Genomic DNA, 25,806 nt, shown 5'->3' with positions numbered 1-25,806 from the left:
CACCTCCTCTGGAAAGGAATTCTACAGTCTGTTTTTAGAAATTCTGTAATAATAGGATTATATAAAATGAAACAAGCTTGCTTTACTTCTGGATTCCTCACAGTCTTAAATAACCAGGATCTTTAAAGGCAGGACAGAGCAAGTATACTTGTTAAACTCTTTTAATTATGGGGACTCTTTACTTCTGGTGGATCAGCTCAAGGCCCATAGTTTGTGAAAATCAGCTCAGGAGGCATTGCAGATGGTTTTTTGGGGGAGGAGTCAAGTTCTACATTCTCAGTAGCCCTCCCTATTCAGTTTCTCCCCAAATATTCCATCTTCACTCCACCTCACTGACTTTGTAGTGCACCTGACATGTGTTCTGGGAAAAACAAACTTATGTATCGAGTTTCTGAAAATTAAAGTGCACTTTCAATGTTCCATGTTGGTAATTTGCCAATTAAAGAGTCTTTTTTTTTTTTTAAGTAAATGATTTCTGGTAAAGTAAATCATTACTCCTAACTGATTTATACTCTTGGTAAACCTGGATTTTTATGAAATAAGTTGTAAAGCAAGGCACATTTGGCTTTCCCTGTGGATGGGAGGAAAAAGTTGAATGGGGAGAGAAGGACAGAAGAGGGTGTGGAAGCCATAGGAGTCAAAGCTGTGGTTTTCCCCAAAAGTTGCACAAGATAATAATATGACTTCTGTTTTTCATCTACTCTGGATGACAACTGGGGAATCCGGCAACTGGGGAATCTTGCTTGAGAGGACACAGCTAGTTAAGTTGAAGGGCAGTCTAATTGTTAAATCTTAGAAGGTCTGGTTGTCTAACCTGTTGGCCTTTCTTCGAAGCACCTGCTGACGTCTCGTCAACGTGCTTCCACTCTGGGACGCAAGAGTTTCTCTTCACACTGCCATTTTGTTAACTTCCACATTCAATTCCATTCTGTCCGTAGTTGCCGAGCACCCACTAAGGCTTGCTATGAGCCAGGCACAAGGGGTTTAGTACCCCTTTAATCCACACATGAACTCCAGGCCCTGGAGATAGAAAGTTGACCAAAGCATCATCTCTGCTTTGGAGGAAAACTCATTAAACCAATAAGCCAAACACACAGCCCATTATAACTTTTGGCAGAACCCAAGGGTCAACAGAGATGGCCAAACAGAAGTTTGAAAGATCATAGCTAGGTGGTGTGTGTGTGTGGTGGTGGTGGGGGATTCTGGAAAGTTCTCTTGATGGGGCAGCAGTGGAGCTGGACTTTGAAAGACAGATAGGTTGTAGCTACACAGAAAAGTTGGTGGGAAAGAACTTCTCAGGGAGACAGCAGCTTAAACATGGAGAAGGATTCGTCCAGGGGGTGTTATTAGCTTGCCAGCAGCAAAGTGACACTGGATTTGAGTTCTTTTGCTGTTTCTATGACAACTGCTGACCGCTCACCTGTCAGATGCCCCCCCAGTGCTGAGGGGCGGGGGGGGGGGGGGGGCGGGGCGGGGATGATGGAAAGCTTTCCTGATGGTTTCTGCAGGGACCAGGTAAGTTATTTCACTCTTGGTACACCCGTATGTTTTCATCAGCAGAATGGGTATAAGGTTATCACCTCGTGAGGTTAGTTTAAGGTAAAGATGAAGAGGAAACAATGCGCGCAAAGCTTTGGAACTGTGGGTGGCACCTAATAACTGCTCAATAAAAATAATAGAATTTATTATTATTATCGAATGCTTGAATATTTCCACAAATAGCTTTACCATGAGATCTCTGGGGGCAAGCACATTTAATTACTTCTGTCTTTGCTGCATTTACCAGTTTGTGAGCTGGGGATAATGCCTTCCAGATAACTTGAACGGTTGAATGAAGAAATATGAGAAAAATACCCCTTTTCCTGGGATGAATAACATACCATTTGCCTCTCACCCTTGAGGCTCCGGACGCCAGATCCCAGCCTGGGTGGGAAGAGACCCCCCCCCCCCCCCACTCCCAGGCCAGCGCTTTCTCTTCATGTGCATCTTCTGTGAGTTACTCTGGGGTAAAGAAAAACATTTGACCCCAGTTTAGAAAGATTGCCTTTCACAATCTCCCAGTTCCCTAGATGGGAATTGCTGAGCTGTTAGAATGTACAGAGAAGATCTAACTATTTTTAGGATGAGCTAGAAAGATTAGAACTTTGCTCTCTCCTCGAGTATCAAACCTGCAATCGGTAGGAATCCAAACAGGAATTATTGGGGCGTTGGATAAAGGGAGCTATCCATCGCACTCTCACGGCTTCAAATTCCTACAGAAAACATGCTACGGGGCCGTTGATATTGGAGCGCCTGCCTTGTGTCCCACACCATGTAGCACGTGGTTGAGTTCTGATAGCAACCTCCTGAGATTGACTGACTTCTTCCTATCTTGCAGATAGGAAAACTGAGGCATAGCGATGTAAGGTATCTGGAGCAAAGCCACAGAGAGAGGGTTCGTGGGGCTGAAATTCCATCCCTGGTCTGTCCGGCTTCCCGACCCATGATCTCTAGGAGGACGAAGATAACAACCACACAGATCAGAGCAGAGAGGAGAAAATGAGCTGGTGCTGCAGGCTGAAGGATGAAGTCACTCCAGTTGGGGTGGATTTGGTGAGCACATCATTTGGCTGAGAAGAGGGGCAGATTCACAGATGGGAAAGTCAGGGGATTCGGTACTTCTGGGGAGCTCACACCCTAATAGGGGAAACGTAAGAGGACTGTTAGTCATCTGCCCAGACAGACCCTGCATTTCCTTTTTGGGGTCCCCCCTTCCCTCACTGCATGCCACACTGGGGCCTTGCATGTCAAGTCTCCTGCATTCTCCCCTTCAAGGGGTGGCTGTTTGTCTCAAACTGGAAAACGGGACATTGGGAAATGAATTGTGACCCAAGAACTAAAAGTGGCAGGAGCTGAGTGATTCAGGGAGCAGCACCTGATGGTAACTGCCTGTTAGTTCCTGCCATCTGGCTACTCAGCTTTTCCTTCTTTCTGAGGGATTCTGGGGGGTAGGTACTCTAGGTTAGTTCACTCAACACACATGCCAACGCTCTTCAGGCTGTGCTTTCTCTATTCTAGGAAGCAGAAGGCTCAGAGCTTACCTGCCAGACTCCTTTGCAGTTAGGGTGGCCATGTGGCTTAGCCAATGAGATGTGAGTGTCCACCTGCCGCAGGTCTCTCTCCTTTCTCCTCCTTCCTGCTGGGATGTGGACGTGATGGTTGGGGCTGTGGCAGAAACCTTGTGGGCATGAGGAAAAGTTTAAAAGCACTTGGGATGCTTGGGTGGCTTGGCAGGTGAGCGTGTACCTTTGGCCCAGGACGTGATCCCGGATTCCCCGGTTTGAGTCCCACATCGGGCTCCCTGCATGGAGCCTGCTTCTCCTTCTGCCTGTGTCTCTGCCTCTCTCTCTCTCTCTCTCTGTGTGTGTCTCTCATGAATAAATAAATAAAATGTTTTTTAAAAATGAAAGCACTGCGCAGATATCAGCCCTGCTTGGTGACATCAAGCAGCAGCTTCCCTTTGGACTTCTCGCTCAGAATCCTTTATGCTTTAAACTGCTTTGTTGGGAAGTTCCCTTACTTGCAACCAAATGCGCCTCTTCATTGCTACCCAATCTATTTCTTTCCTTTGCACTTTTTTCTTATAGGGAGGGTGCTTGAGGAAAGCAGAATTTCTTTACGCAACCCAAACACCATCCTCATAGATGCAAGGAAGAGAGGAAGGCACACAGTGAACCACCAATGTCAACCAGAACGAAACATGCTCCTGCAGGGAAGAGCAGTCACGATACAGATTTGTGTTGACATAGTCTGTTACGTTTTTCCAAGGGTTTTCTCACGCACTGTTTCCTTTGGCTCTCTCAGCCACCTTGTAAAGTAAGAATTATTATTATTATACCTGTCTTATAGGTAAAAACAAAATGAAACAAAACAACTTGGTGTTTGACTACTATGGACGTGAAGGAAAGGAAGTGATTCATTCTAGCTGGAGAAACTCATGGGAGCCTCATGAAAGCGGTGGCTTTGAATGGGGGTTTGAGGGATGAACGGCCTTTTAATTAGCAGAAGAGGCAGCGGGAAATGTGTTCCTGGCTAAAGCAGGAACTATAAAGCCTAGATGCATGAGAGGGCTGGATGACTGTGGCAAAGGTGACTGGTGCTTGGGGTTGGGGCCTGGGGGACTTGGGAAGCATATGGAAGAGATAGGGTTGGAAAAGTCAGCAGGGGCCAGATTGTAAAAAGGTCCAGTGTGTTGGCAGCCTCTTTGGGCTGCAGGGGTGTTCAGGTAACTTCAACTAATGAAGTAATTGTGAGGATACACGTGGGAATAAAAGAGCTCCCAGAATCAGGGCCAAACTTCTTGGAGATCCAGTCATATACCATAACAAGCATCGCAGGATGAAAGAGATCCTCGGGACAGTCAGGCCTCATGGAGGTTGGAAGGTACTTTGACAACATATAATTGTTCAGGATGGAACCTAATTTTTTAAAAAGATTTTATTTATTTGTTTATTTGTTTGTTTGTTTATTTATTTATTTGATAGAGAGAGAGCAAGAGAGCATGAGCCAGGGTAGGGAGGAGTAAGGGGAGAGGGAGAAGCAGGCTCCCCACTGAGCAGAGAGCCCCACATGGGACTCAATCCCAGGACCCAAGGATCATGACCTGAGCCAAAGGCAGATGCTTAACTGACTTGGCCACCCAGGCACCCCGAACCTACTTTTTGTAACTGAATTATTTCATCTTCTGCAGCAAAACTCATTGGTTGCCAACCTAGAGCTTTGACATTACCATGATACCCTCTTGTGCATCTTCAGTCAAATTCCTGAGGGCGTATTGGTTAGGATCCGTTAGGCTCTGCTGTGCTAACAGATAGTCCTCGAAGCCCTGGTGGCTTTATACAATTACACAAAGTGTCCCCTGGAACATGTGGCCTCCAGAGTCTCTCATGGCAAGGGAAGAGAGGGACAAAGGAGGCCCACTAGTTCTTAATCTTCTTGCTGCTTGTCTTCACAATCCATTGGTCAGAAGTAGCCAGATGGCCCCACCTAACTGCCAGGGAGGTTGGGAGAAGTAGGCGAGTGCCCAGATGAACTGCACCCCCCTGGAGGGTCTGATGGATCTGGGTGCTCACCTTCATCTCCATTGACAAAGTACTCATGCCAGGTGTCTTAGTTATGGCCGCTGTAACAAAAGGACCTCAGACTGGAGGCTTAAACAGCAAGCATGTATTTCTCAGTTCAGAGCCTGGGGTGTCTAAGATCAGGGTAGTAGTAGACCTGGTGTCTGGTGAAGGGCTTTCTGGTTCTCAACCATTTTCTCCCACATGAGGGAGGGCAAGAGAGCAAAGGCCCCACTTCCAGAAGCCATCACACTGGGGGTGAGAATTTCAATATGGGAGTTCTGGGGGGTCCACACACCACAGTCACTTGGGAGGCCCCTTTCCAGTGATGGATTGGCTGTTCTGTGGTCAGGTGCCTTCCCGTGGTGCCATGAGCTGGTGGGGAAGAGGAGGCCATGGTCTCTCTGGTGTAAGCAGGATAGTCCATGTAAGGACTTACTGGATGGAGCCACTTCAGTATATTATGTGAAGGCTGAGAGCTTATTTTGAGGCCCTGGGGAGCCCCTGAGGGTGTGAACAGGGCCGTGAGAGATTGTTGCCCATTTGCATTTTGCACAGGTCCCTCTGGGGCTGCATTGAGCATGATGATAGCAGGCACAGGATGGATTGGAGGGAGAGAGACTGGCTGTGCAGCTGCTGGGCTCGTCCGAAGAAGACACCTGATAGGAGAGTGGAGTTGAAGCAGATGATAAATCGAAAACTCTGCAGACAGGAAGTTAGAGTCCCAGGATAACACACAGAGTATCTCACATGCATTGTGGGAGAAGTAAATGAGATCCTGTCTGTAGAATTCTTAGCACAGATTTAGCACCTGCTATTATTCTTCTCTACTCAGAATGTTTGGAGAGGGCCAGTCAGCCTCTGCTTGAATGCTTCCAGAGATGGGAAGCTCACCACTTTCACAGGCAAATAACACTCACCTGGCTCGATATAGCAGCTGAGACATGGCCTAGGAAGGAGCTTTATTACCATAAACAGCTAAATCATTATATCATGCTTCACAACTAGCAGAGGGTAGGATCAGGAGTCTTTTGGTTGAAAGTAGTAAAACCTAGTTCAAGCTGACCTCTACATAATAAAGAAAATTTATTGGTTTATATAAATAAAAAAGTCTAGAATGTGTGCTTCAGGCCATGCTTGATCCAGCAGCTCAAAGATGCCTCTGAGGACTTGGTTTTTCTCTGTTTCTTCACTCGGCCTCCTATGATGTCAACGTCATTTAAAGCTGGTTCTCTTGTTGGTTGTGAGGCGGCTTCCTGTACTTCCTTGGTTATGTACTTTGTTGATATCCAGAAAGTGACAGAAAATGATTTCTCTCCTATGTTTTCAGCAAATACCCTGAAATTCACTCCCGTCTTTGACCAATCACTGTTTGCAGATAGATGGACCTCAGTGATGGGCTTAGCCAAGGTCCCATTGCTGGAGCGGGAGGTAGTCAGCTTCTTCGGAACCCGGCAGATGGAAATCAGCAGGAAGGAGTGCAGGAATGAGCACTGAGGGCCACCACGCTTGCCCTTGTCCTGCCTTCCCTCATCGTCCTCTTATTCCTTTGTCTTCTATGCCTGCTTTGATAATGAGAAATCTCAAGGTGTTGGGGTGGGACCCTGAAAGCTTGATCTTTGTTCCGTTAAAGAAGGGCTCCGAAGAATTGTTCTTTTGGAGGCCTGCTCGGCTCTGGGGGACCAAGGCTGGACTTACACCCTGTAGAAGCAGAGTGTCAGCTAGAAGGGACTTAACAGTGGCATTGTCCTAGGGTGGGAACTGAGCTCGGAGAGGAGAGTCCCTGGTCCTGAGCCACAGAGTCACGGAGCCCAATTTCTTTGATGCACGCGTTGACATCCCTGCCCAGCATTTATCTTCTCAAGGACTCTGCCTGTCTGTCTTTGGAAAACAAAGTGCCTTCTTTGGCTCCGTGTTCTGTGGTGAAGCAAGCATGAGTTAGCCAGAGAGCTTGTCCCAAACACACTGCCTTGCTCACTTGGACACTCTGACGTGCCTGAAGGAAAGCACGGGGGGTGTGTGCATGTTGAACGAGCTCCTCAGTTAATGCTGAACCCTGGCCTCTTGCTTTGCGTCAGGTGCCTCCCACTCTGGCCCCAAGACCTCTGAACTTGGCCTCAGTCTGAGGGCCCCAGGACTAAGAGAAAGGGAAAGGCAATGGATGACCCCAGGGGAACCTGCCTCCTTTGACTCACACATAGAGGGAAGACAAGAGGCTTGGGTGTGCTGGAGGCCGAAGGCCAGTCCAAGAACTCACAAGGGTGCCGCTGGCTGGGCCTTGCTGTTCTGCTGCCCCAGGCAATGCCGTCATGCCACGAGGCCTCAGGCCTGCCAGCGCCCTTTGGCTGACCGGGGAGTCTGCAAGGCAAGGGGCATTGTGTTCCTGCCCTCCAACTCTCCCCCCACCCCCTTAGAGGGCTCAGGTTACTGGATGTTTCTAGAAAGAAAGGCTTTTAGAAGGAGGGCTGGAGGTAGAGTGACAACCCTCAGGTGCTTCTTGGGTGCTCTGTGCCCCCCAGCACCCGTGGGCTAAGGGCCTCTGTCCACCTTCTTCCCTAAGACACGAGATCGAAAAAGCAGGGAAGCCATGTAGCGAAAGGAGCAGGTGCACAGTGCACCTGTTGGAAGATCGGAGCACCTGTTGTTCGAGAGAACAGTCCGCTCCGACGTTGGAACCAGAGGCTTCTGTGGAAGCAGCCGCCGCCAGGCAGCCACTGTGTTCAGATCAAGCCGAAGACACAGGATGCAGAGGGGAAGAGCCACTCCTGGAGGCTTCTGCCTGTGGCATCTTTGTCACCTCCCCCACCCCCCCCCACCCCCCTGCGAGTCCTGCAGGGAATCTGGGAGGCTTCCAACCCGGTAGGAGAATTTATACCACCGAGACACCTGTTGTCACCTCCAGAGAGATAGCGACCAGAGGTGGGGAGAGCAGAGGGTGCCTAGAGGCAGTGGCTGTCCTCCCGCCCCCGCCTTACCTGTGCTCCTCCTCTCCCTCCTCCTCTTCCTCCTCCTTGCGGGGGACTCTCATCAGCTCTCTGCTCCTCAGTCTCCTGATTGCCTTTTTTTTTTCCTAAGATTTTATTTATTTATTCATGAGGCACAGAGAACGAGGCAGAGACACAGGCAGAGGGAGAAGCAGGCTCCATGCAGGGAGCCTGATGTGGGACTCGATCTCGGGACCCCAGGATCACGCCCTGAGTCGAAGGCAGACTCAACTGCTGAGCCACCCAGGTGTCCCCGTCTCCTGATTTCCTGATGCTCAGGTGCTTCCGCACCACGTTGGCCCCCTACATCTCCCATCTGTAAGCTGGCTTTCTGGATGTTCAAGATGAAGTCAACCCCCCTTTTTTTTTCATCCTTAAATCAATGTCTTTAACAGGAATGGGGTCATAAACGTAAACCCAACTCCCTTGTGACGTAAGGCAAACTGCTGTAAGTGTAAGGGCACAGTGATTAAGGTAATAAAGGGCACATCCTGACACAAGTGATCTCAGGCCCTTCCAGTGGTTTCTGCATTGGACAGTGGAGAGCTCTGAGGCAGCAGAGGCCATCATGCGTTGGGAGCATGTGCGGGTGTCGAGTCCTGCACAGAGTGTTAATGTTCGTGGGCCAGTTGACTCCGATTTAACCTCAGCCGTGGGGCCATTTTGCAGATGAAGCAGCCAAGGAACAGGAACCCATCAAGGGACTTCCCCAAGGTTCTCAGGCAGGAAACGGTAGGATTGGGGACCAAAGTGCACCCATGGACCCTAATCCCGACATATTTGGCATTTTCGACAGCATTTAGCACAATGCTTGACACAGAAATGACTGAGAGGGAGCCTTTGAATGAGGGAGGTAATGTCAGGGAGGTGGGGTGCTATAGTTGAATGGACAAAGGATTTGAACATAGACCTAGATGTTCTAGAATGTTTGTTTGGATCCGCAGTTCTCCATCAGTGCTCGTAATCCCTCTCCTTCCCTCTTGAGGGTAGGTTGAGGAGCTGAGCTTGTGGGTGTTCAGTTTTTCTACTTTTCCTTCATCAAGAGCAGGTCCTTTTCATATTATGATTTTGAGTTTGATTTCATTAGGGGAAAGAAAGAAAAAACAGATTCCTTTGCTAAAAACAGGTTGAAGAGGGACACCTGGGTGGCTCAGTGCCTGAGCATCTCCCAGAGGCTCAGGTCGTGATACCTGGGTCCTGGGATCAAGTTCTATATCAGCCTCCCTGCAGGGAGCCTGCTTCTCTGCCTCTCTCTCATGAATAAATAGAAAAATCTTAAAAAAATAAAAATAAAAACAGGTTGAAGAATTCTGTTTCAGGTGGCCTTTGAGGTCTTCTCAAAACCTCATTATCTCTGATTTTAAGATTTGAGTGTGGGCTCTGCTGTTTCCTGATTGTGTGGTGGTGGATAAGTTCGCATCTTCGTCTTTAAAATGAGCGTAAGGAGAGAAACGCTGCGGAGTCCTCAGGGTTATCATGTGGAGGAAGCGTGTGGCTGGGCCCTGAGATGAGCTGAGGACCCTGCAGGAGTACGGAATTGGTGACGTTGTGCAATCATCAAACATTTCTTGGGTGGCAGCTCTGGGCTGCCCAATGGATAAATGCTGGAGATGTGAAGAGCCATCGGGCAGAGGAGAGCTGGGAATCGACAGACACGGGTGCACAGTCTCCTGGCAGAGAGGTAAATAAGCAGGCAGTTTCAGTCCAAAGTGATGCATGCCCGGAGGTAAGCATGGCGAAGGGTCACCCAGCCCAGCTTAGCCTGGGGATGGAGGTGACAGCAAGGGGGTGGGGGCGGTAGGAAAATGACATCTAGCCTACGTCTCAAAGTGGAAGCAAAAACCAATAATGATAGTGGGTGGGCATGCTACATCTCATTCACACAGGATTTTAGTCACATCGCATTGAGTCTTCTGAGGTTTCACTTCTCCTTTGTGCAAAGATCTTACAGAGACAAAAGCAAATGTAAAGAATACCATTGGGCCAATGTTACAAACTCTGTGGAGTTTTGCTCCACCTTTTTTTTTTTTTCTGCAAAAAAACTATTATAACCAACAAATGTGCTAGACCCTGTCTTCTTCTTTTTTTTAATCTTTTTTTTAAAGATTTTATTTATTCATAGAGACACAGTGAGAGAGGGGGGCAGAGGAACAGGAAGAGGGAGAAGCAGTCTCCATGCAGGGAGCCCGATGTGGGACTTGATCCAGGGTCCCCAGGATCACACCCCAGGCTGCAGGCGGCGCTAAACCGCTGAGCCACCGGGGCTGCCCTAGACCCTGTCTTCTTGAGAAAACTCGACATCCCTTCAGGACCATCATCTGTGAGAGCCCAGGGTGCCCTCTGAGCATCCCCTGTCCGGCAGCATGTTTGTACCAATGAGAAGGCTGGAACCCAGATTGGTGAGGTGTCTTCACCACGGCCGGGAAGTACAGCAGTCAAGTTTAGATGTGGCTTCCTCGGGTACCACAAGTTCTGATGGCTCTGGAATGGGAGCAGCAGTGTGTCGAGGGGACACATCCAGGTTTGTGGTCTGAGGGCCAGAGGTGGAGTTCACCCCGCCTTTAACCAACAGTGTTTGCATGTGTATGTCAGCGAGTGAGCTGTGCCCTAGTGTACAGAAATGAGCAACCCATTCTCCGTGCTTTAAAGAGCTCACAGGTCAAAGATACTTCAAGTGTCAACGAAAACCCATGATGCGAACGGACAGCTGGGTGCTCAGTCGGTTAAGTGTCTGACTTTTGATTTTGAGTCAGGTCATGGTCTCAGAGACCCTGTGTTGGGCTCTGCCTGGGTATGGAATCTGCTTGATTCTCTCTTTCTTTCTGCCCCTCTTCCCCCATCCCCACTTGCACGTGTGCTCTCTCTCTCTCTCTCTCTGAAGAAAAGGAAAAGAAAAAAAACAAATCCACTATATAAGTGCCAGTGGAGAAAGGTGCACGGTGCTCTGAGAGCGGTATTTGCATAGGATGCATTGGAAGATGTAAGCACTGAAGCCGTGCACACTTGGGCTCAGTTTCCAGTGCTGCCCCTCACTGTGTGATCTTGAGCAAGCTAGTTAACCTTTCTGAGCCTCAGTTTCTCCATCTAGAAAATGGGGAGACTAATACCCTTCCTGTTGGCACCTACGAATGAAATGTATACCCCCGAGATACGGCTGGCAAAGTGCCTGGCCCAATAAGCATCATCGTGGTAAGAACGGGGGCAAGACACTCAATTTCTCCAAGCCTCCGGGAGCTTCATTTGTCCTCCTCTGTACACCAGGAGATGGAAGTGAAGTGTACTTTGTACAACTGTGACGTGTTTAAAAAAATGGTAGTGATTTCTCTTGGGATTCTTAGCCGGCCCTAATTAGGATGATGAAGGCACTGTAGTGGGGTGCTTTGTCAAATTCCAGAGAGTGACTGGAGGTCAGAAGCCAGGGCAGCCTCTCCGACCTCATGCCCCCCTCGCCCACTGCCCTCCAGAGTCTCCATATACTTTCCTCCCGTCATCTGCACTAAATGTGCTCTGGACCAGGACCTGCAGATCTTGAGCCTGGTTTCTTTGTCTATCAGCAAAGTCCTGCAGGGAGGGAGGACTTGCCATCAGGCCTGAGAACGAAGTCAGGCGTGCTTGGAATGCAATTGCAAAAGAGGTTACAAGAGCCTGGCGAGAATGCTGAAATCAAGTGATGTCGAGAGGTTTTGTTATTTTTGAAAAAATGACTCATTCTGAGAAACCCTAACGGGCCTCCCAGAACGTTCACCTAGTTGCCTGTATGTCTAACCCAGAGCCCACTGCAGAGAAAAACAAACCTTGTAGTCACAGCTGAAGGAGGGGGGTGGCGGGGTGCCAGGGGGGTGCCAGGGGGGTGCTGCGAGGGTTGGTGGGGGAAAACAGGGATGACAACTGGATGCAGGAAGAGCTTCAAGATAATTCCTGCCCTCTGGGTGGATTGCTTTAATTTCCCCGTCCCTTTCTCCAGCTGTCACAAAAACATCCCCTTGGAAGTAACGTGTCCTCGGGATTGACCTGAGCTGGCCAGGGGAGGCAGGGTCATTTCCGTGACATGCAAGTCAAATAGGGGCCGAGAGAGTATGAGCTATTTCCCCCGGATGAGAGAGAGAAGGGAGCATCAGAGAAGTGGGGAAGGACAGAGAGAGAGAAAGGAGGAGGAGGAGGAGGAGGAGTGAACAAGAGAGGAGCAGAGAAGAGAAGCCCCGTGAATGAGAACCAAAGGTAGAACCATGCTTGTCTTGAGAAGCACCTCGAAAGGCTGCTTTCAGCGATGGCACCTGCTGGCCTCCTCCCCCTGAAATGCCCTTAGCCAAATGTCTGATTTTGAGGGAAACAGCTTCCTTCACCAAGTCTCCATGGGGATGGAGGAGTAGAACAGATTCATAGCTTCTCAAATTTAGTAGGCATAAGAATATTCTGGAAGACTTGTTACAGTACCGATTGCTGGGTCCCTGTCCCCGGAATTCCATTTCTGAAGGTCTGGGGAGGGGCCCCTGGAATCTGCATTTCTAACCAGCTCCCCTGGTGAGGCTGCCGCTGCCGATTGGTCATAGACGCCCCCTCCTGTCCCCCCACTTTGAGCGTCCTGGGGTGGCTGATCGGGAATGTTCCTGCCGCTTCTGCCATCTGTGATTTGAGAAAACTCAACAGCTCCTGCTCACGGAGCACTGTGGCGGGGAGCTAGGAGTATAAAGTTGCACACAAGGCAGGAGTCCTGCCTTTTGGGTCTAACAGTCTAGATGAGGAAGCAGGCTCTACAGGGAACCCCATTACCCCACAGGATTCGCGGAGGACACACTGAGGAGGGAGGGGGCCACTGCCTGTGTGCAAGTCAGGAGGGGCTCCAAGGAGAGAGGTGCTGGGTGGGCCTGTGGGCCTCAGTTGTCCCTAACCAGGAGGTCATGTGAGGGGATGACTTCCGGGCAGAGGGCAGTATAGGCTGTTTGCAGTGGTCCACAGAGAAGGCTTCCGCTCAGTGCTTACTGCATGAGGTGTGGCGTTAGCGCTGCTCAGGGGGACGTTCCAGCTCTGGCATCCCGGAGCTGCCAAGCATAGCCGTAGCTGTTCCCCGTCTCCTGGGGAGCCCAGTGGAGGGAGCTCGGGTGGCTGGCCTCCCTGGGGACCACAGTCAAGTATCATACCACACACACACACACACACACGGTATTGTATGTACGTGCAATAGGTACATATGTACACACACGTGCACATAGTGGAACCTCATTATTTGTGGTTTCTGCATTTGTAAATTTGCCCCTGTTGGCTAATATTTGCTTGTAACCTCCAAATCAATACTCGGTGGCCCTTTTAACCATTCAAGGACACACACAGAGCGGTGACAAAATTTGACTCCCCTGACACGTCCCGGGTGGGATGATGCTCCGACTTCTCGTTTCAGCTCCTGTCCTGTCAACAAGGGTCCGTTTTGTAACCTGTCAGTACCATGTTTTGAGTATCTTGGTGCCTTTTTTTTTTTTTTTCCTCTCTCTCCCTGTGATTTCACTGTTTAAAATGGCTTCCCAGCCACTGCCTTTGGTGCTGTGTTCCTGGGCACAGGGGCAGGGATGTGCCTTCTGGAGAAAACAGGTGTGTGAGATAAGCTTCATTCAGATCGTGAGATAACAGTGCTGTTGGCAACGAGTTCAGGGCTGATAAATCAGCAATATGTATTGAATAGGATGCCTTTAAACAGAGACACACACACACAACACAAGGTTATGTATTGATGAGTTGATGAAAATGTTGTGGCCAGAGGCCCCCAGACCCTAACCTTCCATCTCGCCTAGGAGCGATGATACAGCATTCACTAATTCAGTGTTCAGGGCAACTTTATAGAACACAATTACCATGAATAATGAGAATTGGTGTGTGTGTGTGTGTGTGTGTGTGTGTGTGTGTGTGTGTGTGTTTGCTTGCATGTAACATTAAGCCCCTGCCAAGTATTTCTGTTGCTCAATATTACAAGTTATTATATTTAACAAGATAATTCAGAGTTGCAGCAAGAGTTTAGTAAAATCCAAGCCTAGATAGGTGAACTCTGGGAGCTCTCTTCCTAATCCTATCGGATGGCAATCCTTATCCAATTTAACCATTTCCTCTTGGGCCGAGATCTGAGCAAAAGGCATTTTTCTACTCGGCCTGAAGTCACTGCCATGGCCACTTGGTTTCACAACATCTCACCAGTTAGATACAAATGGTGAGTCGTGGTGTCCCAGTGCCCAAGTCCCATGACTTTGGTATGGATTATTATAGGAGGATTTAAAACTGGAGATCACTTTGCTTTCATCACTAGGATTCTGACACCAGTTTGGATGTGTGGTACTTTCCGACACCGTCAAGCAATTCTCTGCGACACCAGGGTGTCCTAGAATCTAAATTCTCATACTGTCTACTGCTACCTGAGGTGGCATCTGACTGCACAGACCAAGGGGCTGAGTACCTAAGACTGTCTCCACTTCAGGTGTCCATCACAAGGGCAGGTTGTCTCTGTGCTTCTGACCGGCTGGTGATAAATCAGAGGTTCCCATAATCCCCTCCTCGGGTTCCATAAATTTGCTAGGGCAGCTCACACGACTCAGGAAACCAGGTTACCCATCGGCTTGCTGGTTCATCACGAAGGATATTAAAGGATATGAATTAACGGGCGGATGAAGAGGTATAGGGCGAGGTCCCAAATGCAGGAAATTGTGTCCGCGTGGGTTTGGGGGCCAGCAGTGTGTCAAGTGTTGTGGTTCGCCAATCTGGAAGCTGTCCCACACCCTTCTTTTTGGGGTTTTTATGGAGGCTTCATTATATAGGCACAATCAATTCAATCATTGGCCATTGGCCACAGAAGTCAACCTCCAGGCCTGTTCTTCTCTCAGGAGGTCAGAGGGTGGAGCTGAAGTTTCCAACCCTGGCAGCCAGCCCTCAGCCTTAGGTGACTTAGGGGCTTTCCAAAAGTTACCTCATTTAACATAACAAAGGACACCTCGCTCACCCCCTCACTTAGGAAATTCCAAGGGTTTTAGGAGACCTGTGCCAGGAACAGCGAAGAGGGAGATAAAAGTCTATTTTTTTCTTATGAATCGCGATCACCTTTGTGATTATTGCATCTGGTAGACTGAATTTTGGCACTGAGGGAGAGCCGGTGCACAGGCCGAAGGGTGCTCTGGGACCCGCGTGGGCAGGGTGATAGGGTGCAGTGGCTGCAGCTGCTGAAGCAGCTGGGGACCGAGCTGGAGCCCCCGAAGCCTCAGGCAGCAGCCCTGCCGGCCAGGCCCCCGCCACCCCGCCTCTCCCGTCTGGGTCCTGCCCTCAGCCCTGTCCCCTAGGCCACGTCAGACCTCTCTGGCTTGTTTCTGAGAAATGTGCTGAGAACACACAAGGCCCCATCAGGCCTCAGCGGCTTGGACGTGATTTCCCTGGGAACCAGGGCTGGGGGTGCTCTGCAGCCTTCCTGGACTGGGAAATCTCTGCCTCCCCAGGGGCGGGTCATGCTGGAGGGAGTCTTTGGGTGCTCCCGGGCCTCCTCCCCCTGGGTCCGGGGGGACCTCACTGGCCAGTGGAGCGAGAGGAAGCACTGGGGCTGAAGGAGCAAGGCGGCTGGCTGCCATCCCACATAAACACGCTCCGTCACTGTAAATTATTTACGCACCATATGGAGGCTGGACAGGCTCCTTGACGGGGTGTGTTAATTGGAAGCCTGTGGATCCTGCCTTGGCCCCAGTTCTGGGGGCCGGGGGTGGGGGCATCAGAAGAGTGGAGGTGGGGGTGCTGTTTCTTTTGCTCAGCATCTCCCTGATTAGAAGCTTCAGCGATTCTGGCTTTTCCAGCAACAAGTCTGAATGCCATAGGTCGGCGTTCAAGGCCTCTTTCCCGCCGGAGCTCCCACACTTGCCCTCCGCTTCTGGCATGACAACTTTTCGTTGTTCTCTATAAATGACGGTACCATTCCCACCACTAGACCTCGCATCCTGTGCTGCCAGCATCCTTTAAATCACAGATCCTTTATTTAAATTTTTTTTAAAAAAATATTTTATTTATTTATTTAACAGAGGGAGAGGGAGAAGCAGACTCCCTGCTGAGTAGGGAGCCCGCCGTGGGACTCAATCCCAGGACCCCAGGATCATGACCTGAGCCGAAGGCAGGTGCTTAATCAACTGAACCACCCAGGTGTCCCAAATCACAGACCCTTTAAATATCGTGTCCTCTGCGTGGCCTCCACATTCACCCACCGGAGCACGAGCTTGTTCCTCCTTGTGCCGCGTTCCTCCTCTGCACACCGCGGGAGAAGTGTAGAAGTTCGGCCTCTGGTTTGAACCAGGACACCAGCTGCATCCCTTGATGAGGGACCTTGGTTCCTTAAGTAGAACCTAGAACCTGGGGCATCTCCCTAAAGCTCTGGGGGTGGTGGTGGAGGGTAGGATATATGCTAGCTTTCCATGGTACCGGGCACCCAGAAATCCCACCACAGACACTAGCGCTTCCTTATTATTAATTTATTTCCCCCTGCTATAATCCCTTTTGTAAGCCTCACTCTTTCTAGACTGACCCACCGGAGGGCTGGGGCTTGGTCTTACTCATCACTGAACCTTGTGCTTCTAGCCCAGTGCCTGGCGCTTCATAAGCATCACATGAGGAGGGTGTCCTCGACAGCAGCGCACACGGGTGGTATCCAGCGTCTACTCAGCGCTTACTCTTTGCCAGGCTGTGTCCTCAGCCCTTTACATGATCGAACTCATTTAAGATTACGGTCTTACAGGATCGCTCTTCTCACTTAACAGACGAGGAAACTGGTCACAGAGAAATAACTTGTGCAAGGTGGCATTTGAACACTGGAGTTGATGTGTAAGCCCAGAGAGGTTCGAACCTCAGGTGTTCCACTGAGAGTGGGAGTTCCGGTGGCTGGTGCCAGGCACACCATTTAGTGCATGGTGACTACGTGCTTGGGACCAGACTACAAGCGGGCAAGTCACACAGATCAGCTGCTAAAAGAGGGTGGAAACTCCTATGGGAGACACTTTGTCTCTAGAAAATGCTATTCTAGAGGCCTGCTTTAGATTCAGCTCTTGACTTTCCAGAGAGGAGGAGCAGCCTGTGTTTCCTGGACCGGCTCTGTGTCACTTCCTTGTCGCCGTCTTTTCCTTGGGCTGCGACATCTCTTCCCTCTGTCTAGAACGTTTCCTTTTCCCTCTCTTCTGTGCCTTCCTCACTGCCACCGTGATCCCATCTGGAGAACTCCTCCTGTCTTTCAAGGTCCGGTTCACGCCTGCTGTCTTCTGGGGACTCTTGCCCAGCTGTCATCCCCACTCACTTGCTCTCCCAAACTGAACTCATGTCTAAATTGCATGTACACGACAAAGTGGTGACTGGCAGGGGCTCTTGCACCAGACACCTGGCTCTCAGTCTGGCTCTGCCACCCTGTGTGAGTCTCCCTCCCAGGGCCTTCATTCCCTCACCTGTGAAATGGTGCAGTCAGAGACCCTACGTTGCACGGTTTTGTGAGGTATTAGTGGAAGAGCATGTATCAAGAGCACCCAGTCATGAGATGTGAACATAGTATGTGACCCTGTACTTTTATTCTTCTAGGAGGGGCCTTCCATGCATCTTTCCATCTCCAGCACTCACCAAAATGCCTGGCACACAGCAGGTGCTCACTAAATGAAAATGCAGTTTGAGTTCAACAAAGTAAGCATTCATTGGGCACCCAATAAATGTACCAAGTGCAAGATATGCAAAGATGGGTGGCAGCTAAAAGTCAGGATGCATGTATACAAGCACAGCCGATAAGAGACTTGGAAAGAAGACGCATGCGGCACTTCCATTGGTTCATTTGTTCATCAAGGCATTTGTTGTGCTAAGCTCTGGGAAGACAGAGATGAATAAAATGCACTCCTGGGTCTTCAAAGAGACATGACCTGGTACATAATTCATATAACTGGGCAGATGACTGCTGTCCTCGGGTGTGCCTCAGGGCTCTGAGGACAGAGCCACTGGATTGTGGGTCAGTTTGTAAGGGATGGGGGAGGGGAAGCTGGATGAGATGGGCAGGGCCTTTGCACTTGCTGGTTCTTTTCCCCGGGACACCTTTTCTCTCATCCTTCCTGTCTCAGATGGCGTGTCCTCTCCTCCAGCAGCCCCTTCGGAAAGCTGCCTCCTCATGGCTCTATCACCGTTCCCTGTTCAGTTCTTCTCAAACCCTGACCATGGACTCTGGTGAATGAAAAGAGGGCAAGGAAACGGAACTAGCATTTTTTGGAATACCCCCCTACATGCCAGACACAGTGCTCTTTAACTGCTGAACGCTATTTCATTAATTTCCCCCAAAGTTCCCGGGGTGGTGGTATTCTTACCCTCACTGGGCAGACTACAAAGGGCCCCTGCCCCCTCTTGGAAGGCAAATGCCTTTGCCCAAGGTCACCGGCCGGATGTAGAGGAATAGACTTGGAATCCAGGGCCAGCTGCCTCCCCACACCCATGGTGCTTTCATGGCACCGGGAGAGGCCAAGTGCAAGAAAGGAAATGGAATGACTCGTTTACTGCTTCAGGCATTTTCAGCAACAAGTAAGTGATTTCCCTAATTCCCATTCTGCTGTTAATACAGAAACTTGGCAGCTGGGAACCAGGCTGCAGAAAAACAGGTTTCCTTCTTAACTCAGCAGCACCCCCTGCAGGAGATGAGGGAACACAGCAGAAGTGATGGGGGCCGGAGGGCTCCTCTCTGCGGGAGGGGATCCAGCAGGCACTCGAGACAGCTTCCAGGCCCTTCCTTACTAAAAAGGAGCACATTGAGGCTGAGAAAGGAATTTGCCCAAAGTCACACTGTTAGTGATGGCAGATGTGAAGCCGGCTTCTGATTCCCCGTTCAGTGCCCTCTCCCCACCCACTCCCTCCCTCTCTCCGCCTCTCTCCTTCAATAAGCATTAATTTAGCACCTACTATGCCTTGGCTATATTTCTTCTTGTGGATTATAAATATCAATGGCTAAAATTTGTCTTTTGGGATTATTGCTGTATTGATTCATCGCCACTAACAACATACTTCATCACTACAGCTAAGAGGTATGGACCATTATCACGTGTCAGGCACTATGCTAAGGCAAGAGCTCATTTGATCCTCACAGGGGAGGAAATTAAGGCTTAGGGAGGTTTAGAAATGTGCCTGGGATGGTTTAGTAAGCTGTGGAGCTGGGATTCGATTCCCAGATCCTTCTGACTCTGGAACCGGATCTTAACCACGTATGTCATAGTTATTCTTTCAAGTATCTAAGGTTAGTTCAAGGAGCCTCCCTACTCTAATTAGGATTTTGCTTCCATTTCAAATAATTACTTTTTTTTTTTTTTGTCTAAGACTGGGGCTGACTCTCTCCTCGAATTTGTTGCTTTTTTTTTTTTTAAGGTTCTATTTATTCATGAGAGACACACACAGAGAGAGGCAGAGACATAGGCAGAGGGAGAAGCAGGCTCCCTATAGAGAGCCTGATGCCAGACTCGATCCCAGGACCCCGGGATCACGACCTGAGCTGAAGGCAGACACTCCACCACTGAGCCACCTCGGTGCCTCTTGAATTTGTTGCTTCTTAAATCCCTAGGAGTTTATATTGAGGTTCTACTCCGCACCAGGCACTGTTGTAGGTGCCAGGGATACAGAAGTGACCGCAACTCAGCTAAAAGGTCCTGGCTTTGTGGGTGTCAGCCTCAATACAAGGCAACTGGCAAGCTTTGTTCTAATAGTAGCACAGTACAACTCCAGGGGGCACCATCCACACTGCAGTGGGTGAAAAAACAGCACCTTTTGACTTGTGCAGTGCACTGCCAGTGTGGCCATATCCGGTGGCCCTGACCTAGTGAGATGAGAACAAGGGGCCGGGGCAAGGGGTGAAGGATGGGGAACAGTCATTTCCGCCTCTGCAGACTGAGGAAGCTTCACAGCAAAGGGCACTGCCTTGTGAGTGCTGCCAAAGCCGTACAAACTTTGATTTCCTGTCCTCTTCAGTGGGGAGGTGGTGTCAAGGTTTGAGGAAATATATCTCTGCCTTTCAACCAGCGGAGCAGAAAATCTTTTTCAGTTTCCATTTCTCCATTAGCTACAAGTTGCATTTCATTTTAAGTTCCCAGGAATTTCGCCCTTGGTCTAATTTTCGGCAGAATGCCCAGTTCCTCTCTTTCGGGTGGTTGGCTCCTGGAACTGGAGCTCACCAGCTGCAGGTGACATGTGTCAGACCAGAGCATCAAATGTGGGCAACCTGACAACCGTCCGAGGAAATCTCTGCCCCCCTCCCCTGGAGGGGAATGAGCTCATGGCAGCCCCTGAGAAAGGAGGAAGACAGCACTCTCACCTCGCCAGCTGTCCCTCGCACCCTCACCATCCGCAAGCCCTGTCACATTTATTCTCTCAAGTGTCTAAGGTTAGCTCAAGAAGCATCCCTACTCTAATTAGGATTTTGCTGAATTTGTGCCTTTGCACGCATGTGACTTTAGCTTAGAGTATGAGAATGCAAGGAATTGTTTTGCATTTTCTAAATATAGAATTATTCTAGAAGGACTATGCTTTTCCCAAATCCCCTTCCTGAAGATGTTCATTTAGACCCTCCTAGGGAGGACATGGTTGTGGGTGAGGAAGGCAGGATGGGGTTGGCCTCAAGGGTTCCAAGGTGTAAGGGACAAAAGAGAAAAAAAAGAAGAAAGAAAGACGTTCTTTCAGCCTTCCAGAAGCTCCTGGTCCCATTGTTGCTGGCCTTGCAACCATAGGAGCAAACGGGGGGAAAGGACCTGGTGGTGAAGGAAGACTTTCTCACCAGGCAGACTGTGAGGAGGAGCCCCCCACCCATCTCCCTTTAATTGCAGAGCAAGGAGAAGCATCAACCGGTGTGGCAGAGGGAGATGGGGGAGGATCCTCTCTTCTGTTCTGCCCTGGGCTGGGCCTGGGGGCCTGGGGGTGGAAGGCATGAGAAGGATGTCCATCAGCTTCTGGATTTCTCATTACTCTGGAGTAGGAAGCTTCCTTTCCTTCCCATGTTGCGAGTTAAATAGGCATTTGACAGCCAGTCGGGAAACCTAATCAGCCAACATAACCTTGTTTCTGTGGGAAAATTAATTCTATGGTCCACACAACAGTCTTAGAAATGAACTCTTGGAGCACATCTCTTCATCGAATTGAACTGCCTCTGCTGTTTGTCATTGTAAAGTTTCGTGTTGTGAAAAAGAGCTGTGACTTCGGATGTTTGGGTTCCAGGCTGCCCCATGCCAGCTGTGTCATGTTCTTGGTCAAGTCACATCATTTTCTTCTTTGGGGTCTTGCCTGGAGAATGAGGGCTTGGACCAGATGAATTCCCATGCACTCCTGGGGTCTGAGGCTTCGGGACTTTGAGTCTCTCCATTATGTTACTCTCGTTTCTAGCATGCTGTGGCATTTCTCACTGAATAGAAGTGAAAGAAGCTTCCTTGACTCTGGATCCCACCATGGTTAGAGGGTGACCCCAGGACTTGGTCTCCTATACCCCTGCCTCCTCCTCTGTCCCTCCAGCTAAGGGGCAGTAGCAGCTTTCTGCTATTATTCACTTCTGGATTGCCTCATTATTTTCTGGTGGGTTTTTCAGCCCTTGTGTCACCTGTATAACCCATTCCCCGCACTAATTTCCTCCTGTTCCAAATACGTAGAGTGGTTTCTGTTTACTTGGTTGGACTTTAACTGGGATACTCAAACTTTTGTTGGTTTTACCTTAGAACAGCCAGCAATAAAGATGATAATGATAATGTTGATGATTATAACCCCTTACTCAGTGTATAACCTCACATATTACAAAGCTTTTACTCGGGTTCTATAATTTTAGTTTCATAATAACAGTGTGATGTAAGAAAGGCATTTATCATTAATTCCACTTTACAGAAGAGGAAATGATCTCACTGAGTATCACAGCTGATAGATCTTGGGACAGCTGGGACTAAAACCCAAGGCTTTGGTTTGTCAGCTAATTCCCCTCACCCAAGTTGTCCTGCTTTTTTCATCATTATCCCACCTACCCACCTTGGAATGGTGTCTTAATGCTGCTCCTTTAGGTATGACACACAAGCATTAGGAGAGGGCGTATTAGTTATCTCTTGCTGTGTAACAAATTACCCGAACACTTAATGGTTTAGAACAGTATCATTTATTATTTTGGAAATGGTTCATGCAGGCATTAATGCTCTCCTCTATCCCACATTTTCTGGGTTGATTGTTCCGCCAGAACTGGAAGAGTGGGTTCAGTCTGGGAGGACTTTGAGGTTATACTTCTCAACAATCTGAGCTGGAGTCCGGCTGCGAAGTGATGAGGGGGAAGGTGGCTGGCTGATGTTTGCACGGGGCACCACTGGACATACGTATAGGCTTCTGCCCCTGACAAACCCTGCAAATGAAGCAGCCTCTAGCCAAGGGACAAGGCCAAGGGGGTGATGCAGAAATCTGTATTAAAATCATTAAATGAGAAACACTACTGTGTCTTTCTCTCCGTCTGTATTCTTCACCGAGTGTCCAGCATACATCACACTAGATGGCAAGGGAATGGCTGCACTCTGGGACTTACAAACCATCAGAAAGAAAAAATATTGTGTAGTCTTGGGTCCCCAGGGACCCCAGCCTATGGGGAGGATTAGGGTCTCCATAGCCACCACACCCTCTGTGTTGTCAATAGCCAATAAATATTTATGTTTACCTTATGCTAACCTTGTGTCGGTCTCTTACCCCACTGTCTAAGGTTCCCTGCCAAGGACCTCACCTCGGTTATTTCTGGAAGTCCCAGGGTCTGGTTCCTGTGTACATGTGAACTCTGTCCTTCTGGCTCCAGCCTTTTGTTTACTCTCCTTCTTCTCAGCTGTAGCTTTCTGCTCTGATGTTCACAGCCAAGCTTTGGAGGTCCTTGCCAAGGCCACGGTGCTTGGTATCTGTGGTGGGGCTACTGTCTCTCCCCAGCACCACTGTGTTCCATGCTGACCCAAGGAGAATGCCCATCTCTGTTTACATCTTATCTGCTCACATATGCCCCAAGCAAGGCCACCTTGCCTCCCGGTAGCTCAGTGATATTTTAAGGACATAATTCTATTTTTTGCTTTGTTTTGTTTTCTTCTGTTTCAGTTTCCCCCCTCCCAGCTTCTTATCTAAGCTCCAAGGCTGATGTAAAGAGGCAGATTGGGAAGCTTCTGAGCCACTCATTCAAGCCACTCTCCATTACCCCACCTGTCCCACTGGAACAGCACCTAACCCTATTCCCTTAGAATTATATTTTCTAGGTGCAGGGCATAAACCATTGTTCAGGGGTGTACTAGCTGTCTATTGCTGTGCAACAAATTACCCCAACACTGACTGGCTTCAAACAGCACCATTTAGTATCTGACAGTTTTTCTGGGTCAGCAATCCAGGAGAGGTTTAACCAATTTCTCTGGCTCTAGGTCTCTCAGATGGCTGGAGTCGTGTTAAGAGCTCGGCTGTGAGCTTGCTTTCTAGCTCACTCATACAGCTGTTGGCAGGATTCAGTTCCTTGTTAGCTCTTGTGCTGGGGTCCTCAGTGCCCCAGGAACCGTTGGCTGGAGGCCCTCCTTGGTGCCCTGCCACATGGGCCCCTCCATAGAGTATCTCACAACAAGTACTGGCTTCATCATAGTGAGAAAGTGAAAAATCAAGATAGAACACACACGAGATAGAAGTCACAATCTTTTGTGACCTTATCTTGGAAGTGACATCCATCAGTTTTGCCAACGTTTATTAATTAGAAACACATAGCTAGATACAGTCCATACTTAGGAAGGGATTACACGAGGGTTGAATAGCAGGGGATGAGAAGCACTGGGGACCATCTCAGAGGCTGTGTACCACTGATGACGGGGGTAGGGTGAAATTAATTTTGATGTTGAGCAAATTATGATTAAAAACAATCAGGCATTAGCCATTTACTTTAAAGTGCCGTAAGAAAATGTTACTGGATGTTATTGCCAAAGAAGAGGCTAAGAAAGAGGGGGGACTCAATTCAGAGAAAAATATGAAGTACAGGTGGTTTTCAAATGTGATTGCCAGCAGGAACTGTGACTTGCTCCTAAGTAAGAGGATATGGCAATAGGGGTGGGATGTCACTCTTATGATTAGGTCGTATAAGACTGTCATATCAGAGATTCTCCCTGTGGGCTCAATGAAGTAGATAAGTCTACCTGGCAAGGAGCTAAAGTTGGTCCCAAGGATCTGAGCATAGGCTCTTGCTGACAGCCAGCAAAAAGACAGGGTCCTCAGGGAGAGAGTCACAGGAAATGAATCCTGCCAACGACCTATATGAAATTGGAAGTTGATTCTTTCCCACTTGAGCCTCCGGATGAGAAGGCAGCCCAACTGGCATGTGTATTGCAATCCAGTGAGACCCTCAGCACAGAAGCCGGTTAAGCTATGCCTGAACTTCTGGCTTGTGGAAACCATGACAACACAGGTGTGTGTTGTTTTAAGCCTCTACATTTGTGGTGTTGTGTTTCACAGCAATAGAAAACTAATGCACCCACTCTAAGACACATGCAAAAATCTAAAAACGATTTCAGGGCATGGTAAGTTTAACTATGTAATTTTGTTTCAAATTGCCACCAGGTTCCAAATACTTATGAAATCTTCTGAAGGACAAAGCCCGTAAGGCCAAGTTTAACAAGTCTTGGTGGAAAAGAGAGACCTGTGAGCAACATCTGTGGAGCAGAGGGAAGAGCACTTTTCTGATGGGGGTGCCAGAGACAACCAGGAGAAGGTGGCCAATCCAGAGTCATTGAGAAGACACTTTGCATCAGCTGAGTGAAGACTTTCTGAGGGTTGGGCCAGAAAAGGATTAGAGGGTATATTTATTTTTCCCTTTTCCATTTGTGATCTGGAAAAAAAAGGATGAAAGAGAATGGCGGGAAGTTGATGTTGAGTGAATAAAAAAGCAGCGGTCTTTCAGCCGTGGGAAGTCTAATTAATTTACTTGTGAGTGCTTAGTTTGGGCTGGCCACAGGCTCTGGGAGCATTCACATCACATCCACAACTGGGACGAATTTGACCAGAGAGTGAGGCCCTGACCTTCAGTTAACTAGTAGCTGGTATTAGAGGAGTCTCTGGAGACAAAGCACCATGTCGAAATTAGGGACTTTCTTCTCAGACTTGCTCCATATCCTGTGTCAGTGCCAATGTCTATTTAATGTGGTAGTAATAGCTAAATAATTGTGTTATTTATTTTATTTTTATTTTTAAAAATATTTAATTTATTTATTCATGAGAGACACACAGAGGCAGAGATATAGGCAGAGGAAGAGGCAAGCTCCCTGCAGGGAGCCCAGTGCAGGACTCGATCCCAGGACCCTGGGCTCACAACCTGAGCCAAAGGCAGATACTCAACCACAGAGCCACTTGGGTGCCCCAATTTGTGTTATTATAATGTAAATGTTATTTTTCATTGAAGAATTTGTCTTGGTTTGAGTTCCTCCAAAGCAGACTCCAGGCAGGGATTTGGATGACAGTAGTTAATGTGGAGGTGATCCGAGGAAACTGCATTAGGGGTGATGAAGTGAGCCAAGGAAGGGAGGAAGCCAGTGAAAGTGCATGAGTGAGTCTCTTGCCACTGTGGGCACCTGCAACTTTAAGAGACAGTTTTGGCTTATGTAAGAATCACCCCACTGAGGGGTGAGACGACTGGGGTATTTATTTACTAATTCTCGTCCTGTATTAGTTGAGGGTTATTCTTGGAAGCTCCAGCTCCCTGGCCTGCC

General features: G+C 48.9%; 1 long non-coding RNA gene across 5 annotated transcripts in view; it reads left to right on the top strand.

Moving 5' to 3' along the window:
• The window catches only part of LOC121499032, a 54,551-nt gene extending 29,566 nt beyond the window's left edge, over positions 1-24,985 (top strand). For 3 of the 5 annotated variants that reach the window (XR_005989982.1, XR_005989981.1, XR_005989977.1), the window contains one exon: positions 17,651-19,291. This is a non-coding gene — a long non-coding RNA (uncharacterized LOC121499032). Of the gene's footprint in view, positions 1-17,650; positions 19,292-24,661 lie in introns of those variants that run through there. The other 2 variants (XR_005989979.1, XR_005989980.1) reach the window with 2 other exon arrangements.
• Positions 24,986-25,806: the final 821 nt, after the last annotated feature.

The sequence above is a fragment of the Vulpes lagopus genome, chromosome 9 (genome assembly GCF_018345385.1).
Source record: "Vulpes lagopus strain Blue_001 chromosome 9, ASM1834538v1, whole genome shotgun sequence".
Lineage (NCBI taxonomy): Eukaryota > Metazoa > Chordata > Mammalia > Carnivora > Canidae > Vulpes > Vulpes lagopus.
The sequence above is the reverse complement of the archived record's forward strand: the minus strand, read 5'-3'. Positions and strand labels throughout refer to the sequence as shown.